This window comes from Myotis daubentonii, chromosome 7 (assembly GCF_963259705.1).
Source record: "Myotis daubentonii chromosome 7, mMyoDau2.1, whole genome shotgun sequence".
NCBI classification, from domain to species: Eukaryota; Metazoa; Chordata; class Mammalia; order Chiroptera; family Vespertilionidae; genus Myotis; species Myotis daubentonii.
Genome location: NC_081846.1, coordinates 92880605 through 92906853, shown reverse-complemented (window position 1 = coordinate 92906853; position 26249 = coordinate 92880605). Strand labels below are relative to the sequence as shown.

Genomic DNA, 26249 nt, shown 5'->3' with positions numbered 1-26249 from the left:
CATATTTGCAACAGTGTGAGGGTCAATTAGCATATCCCCTCTTTATTAGATAGGATACTATGAACAACTATTTGAATTTATTAGGATTTATTTTGTGTCCTAATATGTGGTCTATCTTTGAGAATGGTCCATATACACTTGAGAAAAATGTATATTCTGGTGCTTTTGGATGAAATATTCTATAAATAACAATTAAATCCATTCTATCCAGGGGTTTATTTAAGGTCTCTGTTTCCTTGTTGATTTTTTTTGTCTGAAAGATCTATCCATTGATTTCAGTGGAGTGTTAAAGTCCCCTGGTATATATATTGCTGTCAATCTCTCCTTTAATGTCTGCCAAGATTTTCTTTTTAAATTTAGATGCTTCTATTTTGGGTGCATATATGTTTACCAGGGTTATGTACTCTCATTGGATTGATCACTTCTTTAGTATTATGTGGTGACCCTCTTTGTTTTATATGACCTTTATTTTGAAATCAATTTGACAGATATTGATATTGCTACCCCAGCTTTCTTGTTTGTTTGTTTCCATTTGCATGAAATATTTTTTTCCATCACTTTACTATTAGCCTGTGTGTATCTTTCTTTCTAAGGTTGGTCTCTTGAAGACCACATATACATGGGTCTACTTTTGTTATCCAATTACTTTGATTAATGCACTTAAGCCATTTATCTTTAAAGTGATTATTGATAAGTACATATCTATTGCCATTTTTTAAAAAAACTATATTCCCCTGTTGTCTTTCTTTTTCTTCTTCTTAGTTCAAGCCCTTTAACCTTTCTTGCAATACTGGTTTGGTGGTAATGAACTCCTTTACATTTTTCTTGTCTCAGAAGCTCTTTATTTCTCCTTGAATTTTAAATGATAGCCTTGCTGTGTAAAGTAGTTGTGGTTGTAGGTCCTTGATTTTAATCACTTTAAATATTTCATGCCAATTCCTTCCAGCCTGAAATGTTTCTGTTGAGAAACCAGCTTATAGTCTTATGGGAGCTCCCTTGTAGGTAACTGACTGCCTTTCTTTTGTGCCCTTTTAGATTCTCTCTTTGTCTTTAACTTTTGACATTTTAATTATGATATGTCTCGGTGTGGTCCTCTTTGGATTCATCTTGTTTATCACTTTATGTACTTCCTGGATTTGTATGTATTTTTTCTTCACCAGGTTAGGGAAGTTTTTAGCTGTTATTTCTTCAAATATGCTTCTGATATCTTGCTCTCTCTATTCTTCTTCTGGTACAACTAAGATGCAGATTTGGTTATGATTTATGTTGTCTCACATGTCCCCTAAACTGTTCTATCATCTATCTATCTATCTATCTATCTATCATCTATCTATCTATCTATCTATCTATCTATCTATCTATCTATCTATCATCTATCTATCTATCTATCTATATCTATCTATCATTTATATTTTTATTGATTTCAGAGAGAAGGGGAGAGGGAAAGAGAGAGATAAACATCAATGATGAAATAAAATCACCTATTGGCTGTCTCCTACACACTCTCTACTTGGATTGAACCCACCACCTAGGCATGTGCCCTGACTGGGAATTGAACCATCATCTGCTGGTTCAAATGTCGATGCTCAACCACTGAGCCATGCCAGTTGGGTAAGAATTCTCTTGTTATTTAAGTTGGGGCTTTTTTTCTTTGTCTCTCCATTATGGCTGTCACTTTGTGTTTGTCCCGATGTGTTAGGTTTATCTGCTACAACCCTGAGTCTTGGGAGGGTGTCCTTATGTTATAGGTGACCTGTGGGTTCCAGTGGTTTAATCTGCCTGATCAACTGAGCTGGGTGCTCTAAAAATGCCTCTTGGGAGTGTTATGTCAGCCTCATGTGAACTGAGCCTTGATTTCTATTGGCATATCTGTGGGTGGGACTATCCCTCAGGCTGGTTGACAATGAGGCTCATCCGCTAACACAGCAGGCAGGTGGTGATCACAGAAAATGGAATTCGGCCTCAGGAGGGTTTGGTGCTTGCCAATATCTTCCTGTGGAAATGCTGCCTGTGAAGCTTATTGGATCCTGCTCTGTTGTCTGAACTGGCCACTGTGTGTGTTGGTTTTGGGTCTCTACAAAGGGACTCTGGTGCAGGCAAGATCAGACACTGGCTCTGACTGGACCTGGGCAACCTATTTGGAACTATCAGTGATCCACAGCTCTGGCTCCCTCTGCTTGACCTGGGTTCTGGTGGAAATGGCTGTTACTACTATTATTTAATGGAGTACTGGGAGTTCTAGCCACCTACAGCCATCGGACAAGAAGAACAAATAAAAGGCAACCAAATTGGAAAAGAAGGAGTAAAACTGTTATTACTCATAGATGACATGATATTGTATATAGAAAACCACAAAGACTCCACCAAAAAACTACTAGTTCTAATAAATGAATTGAGAAAAGTAGCAGGACACAAAATCAATATTCAGAAATTGATGGCATATTTATATACCAATAAAAAACTATCAGAAAGAAAACAATGCCATTTACTATTGCAATAAATAATAAGTAAACTAGGAATAAACTTAGCCAAAAGGTCAAGGACCTATACTTGGAAAACTATAGAACATTGAAGAAGAAATTGAAGAAGATACAAATAATCTGAAGCAAATACCATGTCTATCGATGAGAATAATTAACATAATTAAAGTAGCCATACTACCCAAAGCAGTCTATAGATTAAATACAATTCTTATTAAAATACCAATGACATATTTCACAGATCCAGAACAAATATTCCAAAAACTCCAAGAGATCCCCCTATAGCCTCAGCAATTTTGAGAAAGAAGAACAAATTTGGAGGTATCACAATACCTGATATCAAACTATACTAGAAGGCCAGTGTAATCACAATAGCCTGGTACTTACATAATAATAGGTATGAAGATCAATGCAATAGAACTGAGAGCCTAGAAATAAATCCATGCTTTTATGATCAATTATTATTTTACAAAGGAGGCAAAAATATACAATGGGGTAAAAACATTCTATTCAGTTGGAAAAATTAGACAGGTACATGAAGAAGAAAGAAAAAAGAAAGAAAAAGAAAGAAAGAGAGAAAGAAAGAAAGAAAGAAAGAAAGAAAGAAAGAAAGAAAGAAAGAAAGAAAGAAAAAGGAAGAAACTAGCCCATCAACTTAACATCACACACAAAAATAAACTTTCAAAATTGATAAAGGACAAATGAGACCATAAAAATCCTAGAAGAAAACACAGGCATTAAAATCTCAGAAATCTCTCATAACAATATTTTTTGTTGATATATCTCCTAGGACAAGGGACTCAAAGGAAAAACAACAAACAACACTACATTAAACTAAAAAGCTTTTGGTCAGAAGAAATAAACAAACAAAAAACAAAACAAGACAAAACAAAACAAAATCAACAAAATGAAAGTGGAACCTATTGTATGGGAGAACATATTTGTCAATCATACATCTGATAAGGGGTTAATTTCCAAAATATATAAAGAACTTACCCAACTCAACACCAAGAAGACGAATAATCCAAATGGGCAAAGGACCTGAATCTAGTTACTTCTCCTAAGAGGACATGCAGATGGCAAATAGATATATGAAAAGATGCTCAATGTCACTAATCACCAGAGAAACACAAACTAAAACCACAATGAGGTATCATCTCACACCTGTCAGAATGGCTACCATCAATAAACCAACAAATAAGTGCTGGTGAGAATGTGAAGAAAAGTTCATCCTGGTGCATTGTTGGTGAGAATGCAGACTGATGCAGCCACTGTGGAAAACTGTATGGAGTTTTCTCAAACGATTAAAACTGAAACTGACTTTTGGCCCAGATATCCACTTCTGTGAATATATCTTAAGGATTCCGAAACATTATTTTGCAAGAATATATGCATCCCCATGTTCATTGCAGTGTTATTTACAATAGCTAAGATCTGAACACAGCCCAAGCCCATCAGTAGAGAATTGAATAAAAAAGGTGTGATACATTTTCACAATCTACACTAAAAAAAGAGAAACATGGTAATTGGCGTATGACCGCTACCCTTTTCATTGGCTAATTAGCGAGATATGCAAATTAACTGTCAGCCAAGATGGCAGCTGGCAGCCAGGCAGCTTGAAACTAACATGAGGCTTGCTTGCCTCAGTGACGGAGGATCGTTGGAGGAAACCAACGTTCCCCGCCTGTGGCTGCAGGCCTCTGAGAGGGCAGTTTAAGAAACATTGTAACAAATACCGCAGGACTTCAGCCAGCAGATAACATTGTAAGCAAAGGCCAGAAACCTACTTTCAGCCGCGGAGGCCTAAGAGCTGGAGCCAAGCCTCAAGGTAAAGCTGGCCCAGAATAAAAAAGAAAAAAAGAAAAAAAGGAGCGGTTGGGAACTTCAGTCACTCTCAGTCTGAAAACAGCCCTCAGCCCCTCACCCAGACTGGTGAGGCACCCCAGTGGGGACCCCCACCCTGATCCAGGACACCCTTCAGGGCAAACCAGCCTGCCCCACCCATGCACCAGGCCTCTATCCTATATAGTAAAAGGGTAATATGCCTCCCGGCACCGGGATCAGCGTGACAGGGGGCAGTGCCCAAACCCCCTGATTGCCCTGCGGCTCTGTGTGTGACAGGGGGCGGGGCCCCAACCCCCTGAGCAGCCCTGCTCTGTGCCTGATAGGGGGGAGCTCCCCAACCCCCCCCCCCCCCCCACGGGCCCTGCTCTGTGTGGGATGGGGTAGAGCCATAACCTCCCCATCGGCCCTGCCCTGAGTGTGAGAGTGGCAGTGCCCCAACCCCCTGATGGGCCCTGCTCTGTGCGTGACAGGGGGCAGTGCCCCAACCCCCTGATTGGCCCTGATCTGTGCGTGACAGGGCATGGCGCCACAACCTCCCCATCGACCCTGCCTTGAGTGTGACAGGGGACGGTGCCCCAACCCCCCAATTGGCCCTACCCTGAGCGTGACTGAGGGTGGCATCACAACCTCCCAATCTGCCCTGCTCTGTGCATGACGGGGCGGCGCCCCAACTCCCCAATCGGCCCTGCTCTGAGCCCGACCAGGGGCTGCACCTAGGGATTGGGCCTGCCCTCTGCCACCCGGGAGCAGGCCTAAGCCAGCAGGTCGTGATCTCCCGAGGGGTCCCAGACTGCGAGAGGGCACAGGCCGGGCCTCTAGTAAAATATATGCACCCAGAAAAAAAAACATACTGTTTGCGATAGCATGATGGACCTGGAGATTATTATGCTAAGTGAAATAAGCCAGTCAGAGATCTATAAATACCATATGATTTCACTTACGTGTGGAATCTAATGAGCAATATAAACTGAAGAATAAAATAGAATCAGAGGCATGGATACATGAAGCAGACTGATAGCTGTCAGAGGTCGGAAGGAAGGGCGGACTGCATGAAAGACGGTGAAGGAATGAGCCAGAAAACATTATGCACAGCCCATGGACACAGACAGCAGTGTGCTGATGGCCACATGGAAGCAATGCGGGGGTGTTAGGTGGATGTGGGCAAAGGGTGGAAAATGGGACATCTGTAACAGGGCCAATAATAAAAATAAAGTTAAAAATAAAGATATGTAGAGATTATAAAAGATAATTCCAAACAAAGACTAGGGAATGTAAGGAGATTAAAGTTAGCTTCAATCAAGAGTAGTAAAAGAAAGAAAAAATATAACAAAATTTAGAAACATTTACCTTGTAAGTTTTTACCTTTGAATGTGTTATTTGCTGGTATTACTGTTTATTGTTAAAGAGGTATCCATTTAGACATATTTTGGGAAAAATCAGTTTAATGTTCTAATCCTTAGGAAGGAATAAGTTGCTCAGTTCAAACTAGGTCATTAAGACCTTTGTTCTAAATCTTTGATTTTTCTGGAAGAAAAGAAGAGAGATGGTTGAGAAGAAGCAGCACTTTGGCCTAGTATCTGGAGACGGGGGTGGGAAGGCACCAATGGGGAAATGAGGCAGAAAGTAGGACTTGGGTGCTTCCTAAGAAGAGAACTGGACAGGCATGAGCTAAGCACCTTATTGCAAATAGCTGCCATATGAATTGCAAATTCTTCACCATTCCTCATCTAGGCTTTTCTCTCTGGCAGGATGCCACAGAGGTGATTGTGCAGAGCAGGAAGGGACTAAGGATAACGGAGATTATGACTTAGGGAGTCCAGTGGCATGGCTGAGATTACCTTAATGTCTAGGAAGTCCTATGTATGCATTCTCAGGTGTCTTTCCTTCCTGACTATCCCTCCAGCTGCCTTTGCCTGCCAGTGAGGTATGACTTGTAGCCATTAGCATTTCTACCCGGGAGGGCTGAGCATTGCTCTGTGATCCTGGAGACAATGACTTGAAGTGTATTATTCCTGGGGGCTTGGCAGAGTTAGCAATTCACCTTTTTGGAGAATATGACTGTATTAATATTTATGCTCCAGAGAGAAGCGTTATTACAAAAATGGAATAATGGAAGAGCCACTTTTATTGCCTCAACTCATTGCACCAACGCTGTAGAGGAATACATATGCATTTTTATTTTTTAGGATTGCTTTTTTAGAAACCCAAAAAGGAATGTGTTTCCTGAAATCAGATGTTCATTTTTCAAAGCAGAATCAATAGGCTGTCTTATTTCAGGGACAAAAGAAGCTGCTACTGTTGGTCTGGAACTTGCTAATCAATGGCACAAAGAATTAACCTTCCCATTCTGTCCTGTGAGGAAAGGCAGTGTGAGGAGGAAGCTCAGCATCTGTATCCCCTCGCATACCCACCCCCCATCCATTCACATCCTCCTTCAGACTACCCAGTGCTTACTTCGGCTTCCCACGGGGCTTTGTGGACTGTGGGCCTGAGCTCTCTGGAAGTGGTGCTTGTTATGCCATCTGGCTGATGACTCCACACCTTGACTTGAAGAGCTGGAGACAGTGACGCCTGTGTACTTAGTAAGTAGGCTTTCTTGCTGATTCGTTAATCATTAATTGATAATTAAATCCAGCCAACATTTCTGCTTCTATATTGTACAAAGAAGTACTTAGAATGCTGTATTCGTTAGCATCCTCCAGAGAAACAGAAAAGATAGGTATACGATAAATTGATAGCACATCAGCATATAATATTTTATAGTGAGTTTCTGTATATATAATGGGGGCAAAGAAGTCCCACTATCTGACTGCCATCTGCAAGCTGGAGGCCGGGGACAGCTGATGGCATAATTCAGTGCAATCTGGCAGCCGGGAGCAGTGGGCAGATGATTAAGTCCCCACCAGAGTCCAAAGGCCTAAGAACCAGGAACATTGATGTCTGAGGGCAGAAAAAGATCAATTTCCCAGTTCAAGCAAAGAGAGAAATGTGCTCTTCCTCTGCCTTTTTGTTCTGGTCAGACTCTCAAAGGATGGATGATGCTCAATCACTTTGGGGAGGATAATCTTTACTCAATCTACTGGTTCAATAAAGATTGCTAATCTCTTCAAAAACACCCCGAGAGATATACCCAGAAATCATGTTTTACCAACTATCTGAGTCCCTTAGCCCAGGCAAGTTGGCACAAAACCATCATAGGCATAGTGCAAAATTTTATTACTCTTATCCTATATAATAAAAGCCTAATATGGTAAGTGTCCAGTCGTCTGGTTGGCAGTTCAACTGATCAAAGCCTAATATGTTAATGATATGCTAAGGCCGCTCAACCACTCCACATGACATGCACTGACCACCAGGGGGAAGATAGTTGACCAATTGCTATGACGTGCACTGACCACCAAGGGGCAGATGCTCTGACTGGTAGGTTAGCTTGGTGCTGGGGTCCGGCTGGCTGGTCAGGACTGAGTGAGATGGGCCAAACACACCCTGGAGCCCTCTTGAGGTCCCTCCCTGGCTGGCCAACCTCCCGTGCCCTCCCTAGCCCCTTTCCTGCACTGGTGGGGTCCCTCAGCCTGGCCTGCGCCCTCTCACAATCTGGGACCCCTTAGGGGATGTTGAAGAGCCGATTTCGGCTATACAGTGGGACAACCAGTCACTATGACATGCACTGACCACCAGGAGGCAGACATTCAATGCAGGAGCTGTCCCCTGGTGGTCAGTGTGCTCCCACAGGGGGAGTGCCACTCAGCCAGAAGTTGGACTCATGGCTGGTGAGCTCAGTGGTGGTGGCGGGAGCCGCTTTTGCCTCCACAGCAGCCCTAAGGATGTGTGACTGACGGCTTAGACCCACTCTTAAGCCATCAGTTGGACATCCCCTGAGGTTTCCTGGACTGTGAGAGGGTGCAGGCTGGGCTGAGGCACCAACCCCTCACTGAATGCACAAGTTTTATGCACCGGGCCACTAGTAGATAAATAATCTATGGTGGAATATGTTGTTTGAGATGGGTGAGCAAAGAGGAATGAGGTTCTGAACATGGAAAGGATGAGTAAAAATTGTTTTCTGGGGAAAATACTACCTCTCATTTCTGGGGACACCTGACTGCTCCTAAGTCTGGTGGATTCTTCATGTGAGTGGGAGACCATGTGCTGAATTTGGATTACAAAGTGGAATGTGCTCTTCCTCATTGAAATATGGGTGTTTCAGAGTTGTGCTTACGAGTAACTATCATCCTGTAGTCTACCATCCTGCCTTTTGTTTTAGGAGACATCTTTATGTGGTAGAAGGAGAAAGGCCTTGCATGGAGTATGATTCTGAGTGTCCTGGGCAGGGAACCGACCTGGGCAAGCCCAGGGAGCTGGTTGCTCTGTGGAGCAGCACACAGGGGGAGCAACTGGTTCTGTTACTTACTAGAAATGTGACCTCCGGCAGGTTCCTCATCTGATTTGTGCTTCAGCTTCCTCATCTATAAAATGCAGACAATAACAAATCCTATCTAATAAAAGAGAAACATGGTAATTAGCTGTAAATCCGCTACCCTTCCCATTGGCTAATCAGGGTGATATGCAAATTAACTGCCAACCTAGATGGTGGTTAACCGCTAACAAAGATGGCGGGTAATTTGCATACTGAAGGCAGGGTAGGACAGTGCAAGCTGCCATCCAGGCTCCCATGTGCCATCGGGGCAGGCGGGGGCTGGGGCCAAGGCAAGCAGTGCTGATCGCTTCACCCGCCTACCAGAGACACAGGGCCCACTTCCATGTGTGATCTGGGGGTGGGCGGGGGCTGGGGCCAAGGCAAGCAGTGCTGATCACTTCCACTGCCTACCAGAGACGGGGGCCCACTTCTGTGTGCGACCCAGGGGTGGGCGGGGGATCAGCGGCATCACTTGCCTTAGCATGAGCCCCGCCCGCCCGCTGGGAGCCATCCAGCTCAGGGCCAGGAAGACAGGAGGCGACCCTGGAGCGCTGGAGCCACCCAGCTCTCCCAGCTGTCCGCGCTTCATGAATCCCAATTTTCTGCAGAGGCAACGGCTGCAGGACCCAGAGGGTGAGACAGGGGAGTGGGCCAAGCGCGGCTCTGGCTTGGGCTTGATGGTGGCACCCGTGCGTGGAGGAGATCTCCCCAGGGGGCAGCGACTCCCCCTGCCGCTGGGGAGATCTCCTCTGCGCTGGTGCCCTCTGTCCAGCCCAAGCCACACTCAGCCTGCTCCCCTGTCTCCTGCTCTGCGTCCTGCAGCCGCTGCCTCTGGGGAAACTTGAGATTCATGAAGCAAGGGCGGTGGGGAGGAGGAGGCACCTAAGAAGTCCCAGGCCTCCAGCGCAGGGAGCTGGGAACTTTGTGCCAGGTGCTCCCAGTGGGGCAATGGCAGAGGGGATCTGGGACTCTGGCCACCACCGCCGCCCCCCAGCTGGCTCCGGGCACTTGGTGCGCTGGCTACTGCTGCTGCTTTGGCTGCTGGAAGCTCCGCTACTGCTTGGGGTCCAGGTGCAGGAGGCTGGCCAGGGGCCTAGGCCAGGTCAACAGCCCCTGCCGCGGCCTCAGCAGCAACAGAGAGGGCAGCAATATAATGGTGAGCAGGGCCTGAGCCCCGCCCGCACACCCGGACACGGGGCCCTCTGAGAGAGAGAGAGAGAGAGAGAGAGAGAGAGAGAGAGAGGAATTTGGCACCCCTCATCCCTCCCTGATCAACCACTGTGATTCAGGCCAGCGAGGGCTGCCTTCAGGCCTCAGCTCCAGGTCCCTCATCGCCACCCCAGGCCCGAGAGCACAGTGCTGGGCAGAGGCACCCAGTGGTTCGGGAGTGCAGCACAGCAAGGGGCCAGCACGAGGTGGGGGGGGGGGGGCTGTATTTGCACCACGAAGTTCCCCACTTCTGCCCTGGCCCACATCCCTCCTCCTTCCCCTCAGAGGCCCAGCTCCTGCCTACATGCTTGCTGGGCAGGCCCAACTGCACCGGAGAGTGAGTTATGGCAATCAGGATGGCCACTTCCTGGGATGGGATGGCCAGACCATGAGTCTTCATGAGGGCGATGAGGCCCGTGGGGCATGCACAGCCCTCCAGCAGTGGGGGTGGCTGGCCAAGCCGAGTCTGGCTACAGTGGGGCCAGTGGGAGCCTGAGGCCATCCCAATCCCCACAGGTCCTGGGCGGACGGTGGCTCAGTGGAGAGTGGTATCTCCATGCATGGTGCCCAGGGGCGGCTGTGAGCTGCTGCAACCCCACCCCATGCTTCAGGGAGTGGGAGAAGGCTCGCAGCCACCAGCACCCTAGGCTGCACCACCTGGCCTGTCCCTCAGCCTGCCAGGTTGGCAGGGTCCAGAGAAGGTGAGCTGTTCCCTTCCCCCAGTGGTAGAACAGGGAGGAGAGTGCTGGGTGCAGGGAGGGGACCTCAGCTGGGATCCTGCTGGTGTGGGCCCAGGCAGGGGCCGGTGCAGAAGTACCAGGGCACAGTTGCTTCGGTGTCTCAGTGAAGTTTGCAACTGACCCAAGGAGGAAACCTGAGAGGGGAAAGGCCAGGAGGCATGAATTGCTAGCACTGTAGCCACTTGAAAACAGCTCCACTTGGAATGTGAGGTGGTTGTATGTTCAGCTGAGAAGTGAGGGGGCTGAACTCCACCGTCGCTGGGCTCCTGTCAGTCCGAGGCCCAAGCGTCCACCACGACAAAGAGAGAACAGAGCGAGGGGCCCGGAGGAAGGGAGAACAATTGAAGAAAACCATGTCTAGACTTTCCCCAGCCCTCTCCTTCTTTCTGCTGCCTACAAGAGGCCCAGGCCCAGCCACAGTTCTGTGTCCACCTTTTTGTCCCCTATTCTCCAACCACAGAGGAAAGAAATAAGGAAGGAGTCTGTGCTGCCTTCAGAAAGTATCTATATACCTGATCAGCCAGTTGCCTTCCACATAGGGAGGCCAGACTGCGGCTTAGGCCCGCTCCTCACAGGGACATCAGTAGGACTTCCTGTGAGGGCTCCCAGACTGTTAGAGGGCACAGGCTGGGCTGAGGGATGCCCCCCGAGTGCACAAATTTTTGTGCACTGGGCTACTAGTATTATATATATATATATATATATATATATATATATATATACACACACACACACACAAACCCATGGAGTTTATCTAAGCATTAGATGAGTTTATATATAAACTGCTGTCAAAGATGTCTGGCCCGTAATATGCTCGATGTGAGTATCCACTCTCTCTTTCCTGGTAAAACAAGCCTGGCACCACAGGCTGGGCTGGAATCAGTTCGTGTACCTTAGGACTGTGGCTCTCAACTGGAAACAAATACAGCCATGGGCAATATTTGGCAATATCTTCACACATTTCTGATTATTAAAATTGGGAAGTGGGGTAGTACTAATGGCAGCTAATAGGGATGTTAATAAACATCCTACACTGTTTAGCATCCTACAGCCCAGCAAAGATCCCAGAACAAAGTGGTATCCAGTTCAAATGCCAATAGTGCTGAGGTTGGAACCCTGTCTTTTGGAATGCCTAGGCGTGTTCCAGGTTTGCAGTGTGTAATGGTGCCTTTCTTTTATCCATCCTCCTCAATCTTTACCATTCTGTCACCTTCCTCTCTTCACCAGTGTTTATTCATAGTCAACATCTCCAGTTGATGCCCTGCCTTTCCCTGTTCCTTCAAGAATACACCAGCTATGGGGCTCTTGGGAAGATTTTGAAATAACGACTCATTGAGTGACTTTCTTTCATGACCCTACCTTAGAGCTCTCTTTCCAACTGGGAGGAGATGGATGACAGAGAGCCAGCCTTGCTTGGAGCTCAGAGTCATGGACTCTACAGTCATTTAAGAGTCATTTTTTCCATTTCTAAATTCACACCAGGGCATGCTCTGTGCTGTGATAGGTTCTTGGGCATTTGAATGGGATCTTTGAAAAGAGCAGAGTGCTTGGTAAACAGTGAGGAGGGGTGTACATTTATTTCTCTTAATTCCTTTATGACGATCCCACAATGAGAAGTAGTTAGTGTCATGGGTGGGAGGAAGGAATAATGGACATGCAGAGGGCCTTTCACAAACTGTCTTTGAGCTCTAGCTGGAGCAGCTGCTGGAGCTACAGGTAGTTTATTGTTGTAGGTACATAATTCATCTGAATTATCCTATCTAATAATAGAGAAACATGGTAATTAACCATAACTTTGCTACCCTTCCCATTGGCTAATCAGGGCGCTAGGCAAATTAACTGCCAGCCAAGATGGCAGCTGGCAGCCAGGCAGCTGAAGCAAACAGGAGGCTTGCTTGCTCCAGTGATAGAGGAAGCCAAGGTTCCTCGTCCGCCGCTGCCGGCCTCTGAGCTGCACTCTAAGAAACAATGTTTCAATTATAGAACCTAAACAATCCTCAGAAACCTGCTTTCAGCCGTCAGAGCTGGAGCAAGCAGGACCCCAAAAGTGTTACAATTATAGAACCCAAAAAAACCCAGAGACCTGCTTTCAGCAGCCGAGGTCTCAGAGCTGGAGCCAAGCCTCAGAGCTAAAGCCGGCTCTCAGCTCCAGTGACAGACATAGAAGGTAAATAAATCCCAGAATAATAAAAAAAAGACAAAAAGGAGAGGTTGGGAGCTTCAGTCACCCGCCAGCCTGAAAATGGCTCTCAGCCCCTCACCCAGGCTGGCCAGGCACCCCAGTGGGGACCCCTACCCTGAAGGGGGTGTGACCAGCTGCAAACAGCTATCATCCCCTCACCCAGCCTGGCCAGGCACCCAAGCAGGACCCCCACCCTGAAAGGGGTGTGACCAGCTGCAAACAGCCATCAGTTCCTCATCCAGGCTGGCCAGGCATCCAAGTGGGACCCTTAACCTGATCTGGGACACCCTTCAGGGCAAACCAGCCGGCCCCCACCCGTGTACCAGGCCTCCATCCTATATAGTAAAAGGGTAATATGAAAACTGACCCTAACAGCAGAAGGACTGGGAATAACTCGTCACTATGACACACACTGACCACCAGGGTGCAGACTCTCAATACAGGAGCTGCCCTCTGGTGGTCAGGTCGCTCTCACATGGGAGGAGCACTGCTCAGCCACAAGCCAGGCTGATGGCTGCCAGTACAGCGGTGGTGGTGGGAGCCTCTCCTGTCTCCTCAGCAGCGCTAAGGATGTCTGACTGCTGTTTAGGCCTGCTCCCCACTGGCAAATGGACATCCCCCGAGGGCTGCTGGACTGCCAGAGGGATGTCTGATTGCCATCTTAGGCTCAATCCATTTGGGAGCGGGCTTTAGCCAGCAGGTGGTCATCCTCTAAGGGGTCCCAGACTATGAGAGGGCACAGGCCAGGTTGAGGGACCCCCCTCTCCCCCAAGTGCACAAATTTTTGTGCACCGGGCCTCTTGTTATAATCATTTTGATTACCTATAAACATTCCCTAAAGCATGAAGGTTTGGGGCTATTTTATGTTTCTAAATGAAAAGAGCAATAGTAAGCATTAGGGTGTTATTCGAAATCTTCTCAGAAAATGTAGTAATTAGATGTGCATGTAGAGGGAGCTTCATTGGAATCAAATATGCCATTATTAATTGCTGAACTCAAATTATACCTTGCACTTGTGTAAAATAGAGTATAGTATTAATCCTTATTTTGATGTTTGACTCACCAATTTTCCATATTCTCAAAGCTCTGTATCTATCTCTCCTCTCATAGATAATTATGGTTTTAGAATGAGAAATAAAAGCAGGAAGGAATTTTTCCTAAAAGTAACCTAGTATTTTATTTTCAGGATTATAGAATATGAATGTACATGCAATATGTCTATAACCTTATGTTACCTACATTGTATTTAAAAAATGTGCATTTGGTAAAGACTCAGATAGGAACCATGAATCAAGGCAGTTTTTCAAAACCATTGTGCAGAGTTCTTAAGACAGCAATAAATACCTAAACATCTGTTTAATAATTGAATTCAGACAGATTTGCAATCTTGGTCGTACATCACCAAACTCTTTATTTAGCACCTATCAGAAAAACACATCATGGGATGCTTTTGTGAAAGATGTTTTCAAGTTAGAAAAAAAAAAGAAACTCAGAAAGCAAATGGAGAGGAAGTACTTAGGCACAATTCTGAGTCTTTTGTTAAGTATGATGCATTAGTCTTATTTGAGAGCAGGAAGTAAGAGTGTCTTGAATTGTACAGGCAGTCAGACTATGTTGAGATTTTGGTTCCTTCTCTTAATCTCTCTGTGATCTTGGATACTTTATTGAACCTCTGCTTTTAAAAGTTTCTTCACAGAGAGGGATGTGAAGTTGTAATTAGATGATGCTTGCAGACATCTTAGCAAGGTCACTGGGACGTAGTTGGGTGCTTAAGGAATTATACCAAAAGCTCCTCTGGTGAAGGTCATGTGTAATTTATGTGATATTTACAAACATGGCATTTTAAAATGTTGGTCTTTATGATCTCCTTTCTGGAAATCTTTGGAGTTGGAGAGTTGGAAATAAGTTGGATATAGGGCCCCTTTCTAGTCACATCAGCCCCGGGAACATACTGCCGGGGACCCTAGGAAGTGAGAGCAGGTTTTATGCTTGTTACGAGCAGGAGGACTTGGATTGCCCCCAGCCATGGGAATGGCTCTCACAGGATGATGATTTGCTTACATGCATGACTGGCTCTTCTCTCTTCTTAGTTCCAGTTCAAAGATGAAGAAGGGAAATCAGACAGACATTCTTTGCTTCTTTGTTTACATTGCTCTTCAAATCCAATAAAAAGGCAAATATGTCCAAGTCCTATGTCATTAACCAGCTACATGATTTTGAGCAAGTTACCTAGTCTTTCTAAGCCTCATCGCTTCATCTACAAAATGGTACTAACCAGGCTAATTCACTGCAGGCCTCTCCACAAACAAACTGGATGGGAGGCAGGATGTCACGGAGCAGCTCAGCCACGCCCTTCACAGGGAGGTCACTGGTTGTGAGGGTGGAACCCTTATGATGGGGTTGGTGCCCTTTAAAAAGGGGCAGGAGAGAAATGACATCTATCATGTGAGGCCACAGTTAGAGTATCTGTCTGCAGACCAGGAAGAGGGGCTCACCAGGACTACCTGAGCTGGCAACTTGAGCTCAGGTTTCCCAGCCCTCAGAGCTGTGAGAAATAGACATTTAATGTTTACATCCCCCAGTCCATGGCAGATTGAGGCTATTTTAGGAAAAGCTTTGGAGTTACTAGTACACGGGTCAACTGGAAAAAAATAGATTTAAACCTAAATGCAACTTTGAACATTTATTGCTAACACAGCTACAATCTTGGAAAATTAAATATATATAAAAGTACAAGCAAACAATATCTCTCTCTGTCAGTTAAAAAACCCTTTGCCTGTTTGATCTTCAGGACACAAAATTTACTGCACAAAAATACTGGGGAAGCCGGGATGTTCCTAAGGAAGGCATGCCTCCCCAAGTAGGAAGTAGACAGAGACATTTCTGGAACTCTGAGTCAATGAACTGCCCTCACCCCTGAAGTACTGGATTTCATAACTGGGCCAGTGCCTTCTGTGTGTCCTCCATTCTTTCATGCTCAGACTGCGAACTTTCATTGTCATTTTCCTGCCCTTGGCTCACCTTGCTTATCAGTGGGCATGGCCTGTGCTGGGCTCTTACTGGACCATGAAAGCCACATGAGGCTGACCTTGCCTCCTGGGGAAGGCAGTGTGCTCTATAGCAGCCAGCAGGGTGGACAATGAGGGATATAACATGTGATGCAGTTTCCTTTTTCTCCTGGTCATTTGAGAAAACATTTCCCAGGTCTTCTAGCAAACATATACTCGTTAAAGTTAGATGGAACTTTAGGATTGAAATTTGGCCCCAGGAGTGTGGGTGGAAGTGGCTGTCTGTTCAGGGCTGGCTTTAAGTCCCTCTCACGGGACCCTTCACAATTTCTCTCATCCCCATATTCTGACTGTAGTTTGATAACGAGGGTCACTTCGGGGACTGCACATGGGAAACAGTGAAGCCCCTGCAATGAGACAGCCCTGGTCCCTGGTCTAAGACTGTGCCTGAATGGGTATGAGCTTTGGTTGTCTTAAGCTTCTGAGACTTGGTGTTTCTTTGTTATAACAATTATGAGAAAATTGGATTTGAAAGTCCCCATCCAATTTCTATCTGTAACCTCAGCACTAAGCAGGGTTTGTGGAACATAGTAGGTGTTCAATATATATTTGTTGTATAAATGAATAAAGTTATCTACTGAATTTAAGATAAGAAGAACATATGATTATCTGCTATGTGACAATAATTGAACAAAGTACTGCAGAGAAATGACTAAGGTATTGTTTGAGCTCTCAACAATTAAAAAAGTTCAATTATATTTTGTTACTTTATTCAATCACTTTGTTCAATTGTTCATAAACATCTTACATTGAAAACAGATGCAATAGAATGAATTTAAATATCAATCAAGAGTCTAGAATCAAGATCAGGAAAAAAGAAGTTTTAATAAGCAGTCAATATCATGACAAAGGCATGAGACTAACAGCAAGTAGCACCTCACCTGGTTCTGGACTTGAGCACCTCGGTCTCTTGGAAGCTGAAATAGCAAATAGGTGTGGCTGGACACCTGATTTATTGTGGAATAGGAAACCCTGCAAAGAAAACACAACCATGCGTGCTGCAAAGCATCAGTAGCCATTGTTTTTAGTACCAAAAACTGCCCTTCAAGTTGAGATTGAGACTGCTTTACTTTCCATAGAGCTGGTGACATATTCTTTTGAATTTTTCAATGTTTGTAAACAATTGAACAAAGTGATTGAATAAAGTATCAAAATAGAATTGAACTTTTTTTTAATTTTTGAAGGCTGAAACAGTATCTTGGTCATTTCTCTGCAGCACTTTGATCATTTATTGTTACATAGAAGATAATCATCTATTCTTATCTTCATTCAACAAGTATATATTGAACACCTGCCATGTTCCATGAACCCTGCTTAGTGCTGAGGTTACAGACAGAAATTCTTAGGATATAGCTCCAGAAGTGGGATTGCTGGCGCAAATGGCAGTACCATTTTCAATTTTTTGAGGAAATTCCATACTATTTTTCACAGTGGCCACACCAGTCTGCATTCCCACCAGCAGTGCATGAGGGTTCCATTTTCCTCACATCCTTGCCAACACTTGTTATTTGTTGCTTAATTGATTATGAACTTTGAAGTAAGCCAGTCAGAGAAAGACAAATACCACACAATCTCACTTATTTATGGAATCTAAAGAACAAAATAAACCAATGAACAAAATAGAAACAGAGGCATAGATACATGGAACAGACTGATAGCTATCATAGCAGATGGGGGAACTGGATGAAAGGAGGTGAAAGGATTCGCTAAAGAATATATATGCAGGAGATTGCTGCCTCACACAACCACTTCAAAAATACAACTAAAAGACAGAACAGACATCATCCAGAACCACAGGAAGGCTGGCTGAGTGGAAATTCTACAACTAGAAGGAAAGAGAAAAGCATACTGAGACTCAGAAGAGGTGCGGTGCGGAAGTAAAATATGAAGGTGAGGAGGTGCATGCGGAGAGGGCTGGTGGCTGAGGACACGGTTGTCTTTTTCAGTTGGGAGGGAGTCGCAAGCTATGAGCTCCAGTTCTGGGCGAGTCTCTGGGGACCCAGACTCATATGAGAGAAATGGGACTGTCTGGCATCGGTCGGAATTCGAGGGCAGCTTTCTCTCGAAGGTGCTCACAGCAATTGCCGGAACACTGAGACAGTGGGCCTCTTAGGGCAGGACTGAGAGCAACCATAACTGCTCCCTCCACCCGCCCTGTTGATCCCCTGAGACCCCGCCCCGCCCAAGCCTTTCATGGAGGCTTTTGCATATGAAAGGCCCAGCCCTTTGTAATCTGAAAATTACTTAACAAACTGAAGCTGGCCCAAGGCCACAGGCAACTTGCATTGCTTCACAGCTGGCTGCTGCTTAGAGGCTAGATTAGCACCTCCTTAGAGATCTAGGAGCAAGTGTGCCTGGTGGTCAGAGTGGGACCATCCAGATTGCAGCTCCTCGGATCCATAAAGGACACACTTGGGGGCAGACTCAGTGAGCACCAAAGCCCCACTGAAGCAACTCTTGTCCCAGAGGGGTGTCTCTAGCACAGAAGTTCTCCCACTGCAGAAACAGCTGATTCTCACAGCCAATTGGCCTGGAGGTCAATCCCTCCCAGTATTACCTACAATAATCAAGGCTTAACTACAACAAGACTGTGAACAAAGCCCACAAGGGGGTGCACCAAGGGTGTCTACCTCAGGTAATTGGGGAGGCTGAGCCACTGGGCCCTACAGGACAGTTAGCACAAAAAGCCACTCTATCAACAAAGCGAAGCATAAAAAATGCCGAGACAAAGAAACAGGTCACAAATGACAGAAATGCAGGAAAGAAAACTACTGGATATAGAGTTCAAAACCACACTTTTAAGGTTTTACAAGAATTTTCTAGAAACTGCCAATAAACTTAATGAGACCCTCAAGAAATCTAGTGAGACCCTCGAGGTTGTGATAAAGTACCAACTAGAAATTAAGCATACACTGACTGAAATAAAGAATTGTATACCGATTCCCAACAGCAGACCAGAGGATCACAATAATCAAGTCAAAGATTTGAAATACGAAGAACCAAAAAACACCCAATCGGAAAAGCAAAATGAAAAAAGAATCCAAAAGTATGAAGATAGTGTAAGGAGCCTATGGGATAGCTTCAAGTGTACCAACATCCGAATTATAGGGGTGCCAGAAGAAGAGAGAAAGCAAGATATTGAAAACCTATTTGAAGAAATAATGACAGAAAACTTCCCTTACCTGGTGAAAGAAATAAACTTACAAGTCCAGGAAGCACAGAGAACCCCAAACAAAGGAATACAAAGAGGACCACACCAAGCCATATCATAATTAAAATGCCAAGGTCAAAAGACAAGGAGAGAATCTTAAAAGCAGCAAGAGAAAGACAGTCAATTACCTACAAGGGAATACCCATACGACTGTCAGCTGATTTCTCAACAGAAACTTTGCAGGCCAGAAGGGAGTGGCAAGAAATATTCAAAGAGATGAGTACCAAGAACCTACAACCAAGATTACTTTATCCAGAAAAGCTATCATTCAGAATTGAAGGTCAGATAAAGAGCTTCACAGATAAGGAAAAGCTAAAGGGGTTCATCACCACTAAACCAGTATTATATGAAATGCTGAAAGGTATCCTTTAAGAAGAGGAAGGAGAAGAAAATGGTACAGATACAAATTATGAACAACAAATACACATCTATCAACAAGTGAATCTAAAAATCAAGTGAATAGATCTGGGAGAACCAAGATGGCGGCATAGGTTAACGCTGGAGTTTGCTGCTTTGAACAACTACTTCAAAAGTGAAACTAAAACACGGAAGGGACATCACCCAGAACCACAGGAACGCTGGCTGAGTGGAAGTCCTACAACTAGGAGGAAAGAGAAACGCATACGGACACTCAGAGGAGGCGCAGTGGTGAAGTCAAATTCTGAGGTGCGGAGTGCGCGGAGCGGGCTGGCGGCGGAGGGCGCGGTTGTTGTTTTCAATCGGGAGGGAGTCGCAGACTCTGAGCTCCAGATCCGGGCGAGTCTTTAGGGACCCAGACTCAAACGGGAGAAGCGGGACTGTCTGGCTTCGGTCAGAGCGAGTGCAGCTTTCTCTCCCAGCTTTGCAGCGGGTGCTGGGACTCAGAGAGGCAGAGCCCCTGGGGACAGGACTGAGAGCCGCCATAACTGCTCTCTCAGGCCCACCCTGTTGATCCTGTGCGACCCGCCCCGCCCAAGCCCTGCACAGAGGCATTTGCCAGATAGCCTCAGGCAAAGGCTAGATTAGCACCTCCCTAGAGGACAGAAGTTCTCTCACTGCTGACACAGCTGATTCTCATAGCCACTTGGCCTGGAGGTCAAACCCTCCCTGGAATTAGCTACAACAATCAAGATTTATCTATAAGACTGCGAACAAAGACCACTAGGGGGTGCACCAAGGAAGCATAACAAAATGCGGAGACAAAGAAACAGGACAAAATTGTCAATGGAAGAAATAGAGTTCAGAACCACACTTTTAAGGTCTCTCAAGAACTGTTTAGAAGCTGCCGATAAACTTAATGAGATCTACACGAAAACTAATAAGACCCTCGATCTTATATTGGGGAACCAACTAGAAATTAAGCATACACGGACAGAAATAACGAATATTATACAGACGCCCGACAGCAGACCAGAGGAGCGCAAGAATCAAGTCAATGATTTGAAATGCGAAGAAGCAAAAAACATCCAACCGGAAAAGCAAAATGAAAAAAGAATCCAAAAATGCGAGGATAGTGTAAGGAGCCTCTGGGACAGCTTCAAGCGTACCAACATCAGAATTATAGGGGTGCCAGAAGATGAGAGAGAGCAAGATATTGAAAACCTATTTGAAGAAATAATGACAGAAAACTTCCCCCACCTGGTGAAAGAAATGGACTTACAGGTCCAAGAAGCGCGGAGAACCCCAAACAAAAGGAATCCAAAGAGGACCACACCAAGACACATCATCATTAAAATGCCAAGAGCAAAAGATAAAGAGAGAATCTTAAAAACAGCAAGAGAAAGGAACTCAGTTACCTACAAGGGAATACCCATATGACTGTCAGCTGATTTCTCAACAGAAACTTTGCAGGCCAGAAGGGAGTGGCAAGAAATATTCAAAGTGATGAATACCAAGAACCTACAACCAAGATTACTTTATCCAGCAAAGCTATCATTCAGAATTGAAGGTCAGATAAAGAGCTTCATAGATAAGGAAAAGCTAAAGGAGTTCATCACCACCAAACCAGGATTATATGAAATGCTGAAAGGTATCCTTTAAGAAGGGGAAGAGGAAGAAAAAGGTAAAGATACAAATTATGAACAACAAATATGCATCTATCAACAAGTGAATCTAAGAATCAAGTGAATAAATAATCTGATGAACAGAATGAACTGTTTTATTTTTTTTGTCTTTTTTTTGTTTTTTTTTATTTTTTTTTCTATGAACTGTTGATTATAATAGAATCAGGGACATAGAAAGGGAATGGACTGACTATTCTTGGGGGGGAAAGGGGTGTGGGAGATGTGGGAAGAGACTGGACAAAAATCGTGCACCTATGGATGAGGACAGTGGGTGGGGAGTGAGGGCAGAGGGTGGGGTGGGAACTGGGAGGAGGGGAGTTATGGGGGGGGGAAAAAAGAGGAACAAATGTAATAATCTGAACAATAAAGATTTAATTAAAAAAAATAAAATTAAAAAAATAAATAAAAATCAAGTGAATAAATAATCTGATAAACAGAATAAACTGGTGAATATAGTAGAATCAGGGGCATAGAAAGGGAGTGGACTGACTATTCTTGGGGGTGGGGAAGGGGTGTGGATGATGCAGGAAGAAACTGGACAAAAATCGTACACCTATGAATGAGGACAGTGGGGTTGAGAGTGGGGGGGTGGGAGGGGAACCAGGTGGAGGGGAGCTATGGGAGGAAAAAAGAGAAACAACTGTAATAATCTGAACAATAAAGATTTAATCTTTTAAAAAAAGAATATATATGAATAGCCCATAGACATAGATAACAATGTGATGATAGGCAGAGGGAAAAGCGTGTAGGCCAAGTGTGGGGAAATGAGGAGGGATGGAAAGAGACTTTGCTTGGGGCGATGGGCACACGATGCAGTGTGTAGATAATGTTTTGTTGAGTTGTACAATTGAAACCTGTATGGTTTTGCAAACCAATGTCACCCCAGTAAATTCAGTTAATACAAAACCCATAAAAAAAAGAAAACAAAACAAAACACCCCACACAAACAAATAAATAAGATATTTGCATTGTCCTAGGAGCAGTATGGGTAAACATATTGCTATGAGAAATGTCTGAGATTTTGGTGCCTTTGGTTTCTTCTTGGACTTTTATAATTTCATGTCTTACATTTAAATCTTTTATCCATTTTGAGCTTATTTTTATGTATGGTGTAATTTGTTGGATCTAGTTTCATTTTTTTTTGCCTGAACCTGTTTAATTTTCCCAATGCCATATATTAAAGAGACCATCTCTGCTCTAATGTATACTTTTGCCTCCTTTGCCAAATATCAATTGAGCACAGTGGCTTGGTTTAATTTCTGGGGTGTCTGTTCTGTTCCATTGATCTACATGTCTGTTCTTGTGCCAGTACCAGGCTGTTTTGATTATGCTGGCTTTGTAGTATTACTTGATATCTGGTGTCACAATTCCTCCAACTTTGTTCTCCTTTCTTAAGATTGCTGCAGCTATTTTGGGTCTTTTTTGTTTCCATATAAATTTTTGGAGCGCTTGTTCTAAATCTGTGAAATATGCCATTGGTATTTTATTTTTTAATTTTAAATAGTTTTATTTAAGATGCTGCATTTGACTTTACAATATAGTTATAAAGTGCATTGTATTTCCTTTCCCTGTGCACATTCCATATTCACGTATCAAGAATGCCCAGTTATTTACTATTCAGCTCAACTTTTAAAACTGCCATGGAATTTGCTACAAATTTGGGTCCTTCAGTATTTTGTGTGGAACAATGCTAGATCTATGCTCAAAGCTGGCTTAATCCCAAGAGACATATGAAAACATGCTCAAAGTCACTAATCATCCGAGAGATGCAAATCAAAACAACAATGAGGTACTATCTCACACCTGTCAGACTGGCTATCATCAACAAATCAACTAACGACAAGTGCTGGAGAGGATGTGGAGAAAAAGGAACACTTGTGCACTGCTGGTGGGAATGCAGACTGGTGCAGCCACTATGGAAGACAGTATGGAGTTTCCTCAAAAAAACTGAAAATGGAACTCCCATTTGACCCTGTGATCCCACTTCTAGGAATATATCCCAAGAAACCAGAAACACCAATCAGAAAGGATATATGCACCCCTATGTTCATAGCAGCACAATTCACCATAGCTAAGATCTGGAAACAGCCTAAGTGCCCATCAGTAGATGAATGGATTAGAAAACTGTGGTACATCTACACGATGGAATACTATGCTGCTCTAAAAAGGAAGGAACTCTTACCATTTGCAACGGCATGGATGGAACTGGAGAGCATTATGCTAAGTGAAATAAGCCAGTCAATGAAGGAAAAATACCACATGATCTCACTCATTCATGGATAATAGAGACCATTATAAACTTTTGAACAATAATAGATACAGAGGCAGAGCTGCCTCAAACAGATTGTCAAACTGCAGCGGGAAGGCCGGGGAGGGTGGGGGAGCAGGAGGTAGAGGGGTAAGAGATCAACCAAAGGACTTGTATGCATGCATATAAGCATAACCAATGGACATAAGACACCGGGGGATAGGGGAGGCTAGGGGACTGTCTAGGGCGGGGGGGAAAAATGGACACACATGTAATACCCTTTGTAATACTTTAAGCAATAAAAAAAAATAAAAAAAATAAAAGCTGGCTTAATCAACCTCTTTAATGGTGGGCCCAGAGGAGGCACCGCCAGATGGTGGAACTCCGCCACCAGGGAAGCCCCCAGGCATTCCTCCCAGCATGCCTCCTGCACTCTGGTACATCTTGGTAATGATGGGGTTGCAGACTTTTTCCAACTCTTTCTGCTGATGTTCAAATCTTCCTTTTCTGCAGTCTGGTTCTTATCAAGCCAGTTGATCATTTCATTGCACTTGTCAAGAATCTTCTGTTTGTCCTCATCAGTGATCTTGCCTTGGAGTTTTTCATCTTCAGCAGTTGCTTTCATGTTGAATGCATAGGACTCAAGTGAATTCTTGGAAGACACCTTGTCCCGCTGCTTCTCATCTTCAGCTTTGTACTTCTCAGCTTCTTGGACCATGCGCTCAATGTCTTCCTTGCTCAGACGACCCTTGTCGTTAGTAATGATAATCTTGTTCTCTTTTCCTGTACGCTTATCCACAGTAGAGACATTGAGGATGCCATTGGCATCAATATCAAAGGTGACTTCAATCTGAGGAACACCACGAGGTGCAGGAGCTATGCCTGTGAGTTCAAACTTGCCAAGCAGGTTGTTATCCTTGGTCATGGCACGCTCACCTTCATAAACCTGGATGAGCACGCCTGGCTGGTTGTCGGAGTAGGTGGTGAAGGCCTGCGTCTGCTTGGTGGGGAGGGTGGTGTTGCGCTTGATCAGCACCGTCATGACGCCGCCAGCCATCTCAATGCCGAGGGAGAGAGGAGTGACATCCAGCAGCAGCAGATCTTGGACATTTTCAGATTTGTCTCCAGAGAGAAGGCTGCCTGAACAGCTGCACCATAAGCGACAGCCTCATCAGGGTTGATGCTCTTATTCAACTCTTTTCCATTGAAGAAGTCCTGTAGGAGTTTCTGAATCTTGGGGATACGAGTAGAGCCACCCACCAGGACAATATCATGGATCTGGGACTTGTCAAGCTTGACATCCCGAAGGGCTTTCTCTACAGGGTCCAGGGTGCCATGGAAAAGGTCAGCATTCAATTCTTCAAGTCGGGCATGGGTGATAGAGTTATAGAAGTCGATTCCTTCATAGAGTGAATCAATCTGAGTACTGGCCTGGGTGCTGGAAGAGAGGGTACGCTTAGCACGTTCACAAGCAGTATGAAGGCGGCGGACAACCCTCTTATTCTCAGATATCCTTCTTATGCTTGCGTTTGAACTCTGCAATGAAATGGTTGACCATTCGGTTGTCGAAGTCTTCTCCACCTAAGTGGGTGTCCCCAGCTGTAGATTTGACCTCAAAGATTCCATCTTCAATTGTGAGGACTGACACATCGAAAGTGCCACCTCCCAAGTCAAAGATCAGCACATTTCTTTCAGCTCCAACCTTTTTGTCTAAACAGTAAGCAATAGCAGCGGCAGTTGGCTCATTGATGATTCTAAGTACATTGAGACCAGCAATAGTTCCAGCATCTTTGGTGGCCTGATGCTGAGAGTCATTGAAGTAAGCAGGTACTGTGACAACAGCATTCGTAACAGTCTTCCCAAGGTAGGCTTCTGCGATTTCCTTCATCTTTGGCAAAACCACGGATGACACCTCTTCTGGATAAAAGCTCTTTGTCTCTCCCTTGTATTCTACTTGGACCTTGGGCCTGCCAGCATCATTCACCACCTGAAAGGCCAATGCTTCATGTCAGACTGCACAACAGCATCATCAAATCTACGTCCAACCAAGCTCTTGGCATCAAAGACCGTGTTGGTAGGATTCATTGCTACTTGATTTTTTGCAGCATCACCGATCAATCGTTCAGTATCAGTAAAGGCAACATAACTCGGGGTGGCTCGGTTTCCCTGATCGTTGGCAATTATTTCCACTTTTCCATGTGGAATACACCCACACTAGAGTAGGTGGTGCCAAGATCAATGCCAACTGCAGGTCCCTTAGAAATGGTTGCTGATGTGCGCGCTCGGCTGGCACAGACTGACCCGAACTGGTGTCCCCGCGTTCAATCCCATTGGTATTTTAATAGGAATTGCACTGAATATATAGATAGCTTTGGGTAATATGGACATTTTAATGATGTTGGTTCTACCAACCTATGAACGTGATATATTCTTCACTTGTTAATATCTTCCTCCATCTCTTTTTTCAATGTTCTGTAGTTTTCAGAGTGCTGGTCTTTTACCTCCTTGGTTAAGTTTATTCCTAAGTATGTTAATTTTTTTTTTGTTGGAATGATAAATGGGATTGCTTTTTTAGTTTCTCTTTCTCAGAGTTCACGGTTGGTGTATAAAAATACTATGTACAGTATCATGTCATCTGAGAATAATGAGAGTTTTACTTCCTCTTTCCAATTTGGACACCTTTTATTTCTTCTTGCCTGATTGCTATGGCCAGGACTTCCAGAATTATGTTGAACAAGAGTGGTGAAAGAGGGCATCCCTTTCTTGTTCCTGTTCTTAGGACAATGCAAACTAAGGAGAAATAAACAAAT

General features: G+C 44.6%; 1 pseudogene; it reads right to left on the bottom strand.

Moving 5' to 3' along the window:
- Nucleotides 1-23765: 23765 nt before the first annotated feature.
- LOC132238732 (heat shock cognate 71 kDa protein-like) lies at nucleotides 23766-25761 on the bottom strand (annotated as a pseudogene).
- Nucleotides 25762-26249: the final 488 nt, after the last annotated feature.